Raw genomic sequence first — 2991 nt, forward strand, 5'->3', positions numbered from 1 at the left:
GTTTTTTGTGCTCTACATCTCTGCTAAAGACCCTGCCACATTCATCCCAAGGTATTTACATTACAGTCTCTAGACCTACATGTAGTGCCAATACAGCAAAATGGGTGTGAATGTGCCATGCATAACTTAGCCTATATATACTGAATATCAACCTGACCTGCAAGAGATATGGCATTATCTGGCAACTTAGTGGAGATCCCAATGAGGATCGAAACGTTGTCCATGTGTCCTTCTTTCAAATAAATTGCTGTAGGGGGCATATCAGAGCTATGGACTTGATTTCATGTTTTTTTCTTTAATAATGTGGCAACCCACAAGAACCATGGTATTGTGTGCTGTGATCCATTACTCAGTGTCTACTTGGGAGGAGGAGTAGAATACATGATCTGCTTAGAGGACCAAAAGCAGCATGAGTATCAGTCTGTAACATTGTAAGGTGTTTTCTATGCAGAAACACTCAGGTATAGGAAGAAAAAAAAATCACGAACAAATTAAAGTTCTGAATTAAACTGGGGCATCACTCTTTTGTGTAGAATAATCATCACACACAATTTGGGAAACTATAGTGCGAATTGGTTAACTCGTTTGGAGACATACTGTATAGTGGCTTCCTAATATTAGCTTGCACGTTCTGTGTGTGAGTAAGCATTTTCTGAACAAAACGGTTCATAATCCTCAGTCAAAGCAACTCTGTCAGACACTCCAGGGATGGAAATGGTTTGTTGTAACACGGGTCATACCATTGGCAGTAACATTAAGAGGCTGGAGAATTTCAATAGTGTAAAATCTGTCTGAAGCTAAGAAATGCTCTTTTTAAAGGGCATAATAGATGCTTAAAGCACACTCATCCTGCCAGAGAACTGCAACTGCATAAAAAAATATTATGTGCCACTTAGCAGACATTTTTATCCAAAGCAACTTAAAGTATAATGAGGGCATACATTTTGAGTATGTGATCGCTGCGGGATATGAACCCACAACCTTGGCATTGCCAGCATCACACTCTTACCAACTGAGCCACACAGGACCATATGAGCAAAAACAGTAACATCATCCATCGCTAGTTTGTTTGGTTTTGACACATTTGACAGGAAATCATTCTGTGTACACCTTAGAAGAAAAATAGATTGTCCTTGCTTTCCCACCCCTAAGTTGCTTGAGATGACTGTGTTAGTTAATACTTGTACGTTTTACATCCTGGACCAAGAGTTTTTCCTGAACATGTGACCACATGGTCAGAAAAAACTCCTGGCCCTAATCCTAGGGTCCTCCACCCTTACAGCTTGGGGTTCCTGGTAGGGAGGCAAAGTAGCATTCATAATCATTGGCACCACTGGCAAAATGATTTCATTCTTGCTAGCCCAAAATCTAAAGCATGATGTGTATACATTTTGTTTGAAAGATAACTTTGCTTTCTGCCCTTACTCTTTATATTACTTTTTTTTTAACATAAGATTTAATCAATGTCATGCTTTAACAAAATGTTTTCAATAACACTTACAATACCAGTCAAAAGTTTGGACACACCTACTCATTCAAGGGTTTTTCTTTATTTTGACTATTTTCTACATTGTAGAATAATAGTGAAGACATCAAAACAATGACATAACACATATGGAACCATGTAGTAACCAAAAAAGTGTTCAAAGTAGCCACCCTTTGCCTTGATGACAGCTTTGCACACTCTTGGCATTCTCTCAACCAGCTTCATGAGGTAGTCCCCTGGAATGCATTTAAATTAACAGGTGTGCCTTGTTAAAAGTTAATTTGTGGAATGTCTTTCCTTTTTAATGCGTTTGAGCCAATCAGTTATGTTGTGACAAGGTATGGGTGGTATACAGAAGATAGCCCTATTTAGTAAAAGTCTAAGTCCATATTATGGCAAGAACAGCTCAAATAAGCAAAGAGAGATGACAGTCCATTATTACTTTAAGACATGAAGGTCAGTCAATACGGAAAATGTCAAGAACTTTTAACGTTTCTTCAAGTGCAGTCGCAAAAACCATCAAGCGCTATGATGGCTGGCTCTCATGAGGACCGCTACAGGAAAGGAAGACCCAGAGTTACCTCTGCTGCAGAGGATAAGTTCATTAGAGTTACCAGCCTCAGAAATTGCAGCCCAAATAATGCTTCACATAGTTCAAGTAACAGACACATCTCAACATCAACTGTTCAGAGGAGACTGCGTGAATCAGGCCTTCATGGTCGAATTGCTGCAAAGAAACCACTACTAAAGGACACCAATAAGAAGAAGAGACTTGTTTGGGCCAAAAATCACGAGCAATGAACTTTGGACCGGTGGAAATCTGTCCTTTGGTCTGATTAGTCCGAATTTGAGATTTTTGGTTCCAACCACCGTGTCTTTGTGAGACGCAGAGTAGGTGAACGGATGATCTCTGCATGTGTGGTTCCCACCGTGAAGCATGGAGGAGGAGGTGTGATGGTGTGGGGGTGCTTTTCTGGTGACACTGTCTGTGATTTATTTAGAATTCAAAGCACACTTAACCAGCATGGCTACCACAGCATTCTGCAGTGATACGCCATCCCATCTGGTTTGCGCTTAGTGGGACTATCATTTGTTTTTCAACAGGACAATGACCCAACACACCTCCAGGCTGTGTAAGGGTTATTTGACCAAGAAGGAGGGTGATGGAGTGCTGCATCAGATGACCTGGCCTCCACAATCAACCGACCTCAACCCAATTGAGATGATTTGGGATGAGTTGGACCGCAGAGTGAAGGAAAAGCAGCCAACAAGTGCTCAGCATATGTGGGAACTCCTTCAAGACTGTTGGAAAACCATTCCAGGTGAAGCTCGTTGAGAGAATGCCAAGAGTGTGCAAAGCTGTCATCAAGGCAAAGGGTGGCTACTTTGAAGAATCTCAAATATAAAATATATTTTGATTTGCTTAACACTTTTTTGGTTACTACATGATTCCATGTGTTATTTCATACTTTTGATGTCTTCACTATTATTCTACAATGTAGAAA

This window comes from Coregonus lavaretus (assembly GCF_964263955.1).
Source record: "Coregonus lavaretus genome assembly, chromosome: 12".
Classification (NCBI taxonomy): domain Eukaryota; kingdom Metazoa; phylum Chordata; class Actinopteri; order Salmoniformes; family Salmonidae; genus Coregonus; species Coregonus lavaretus.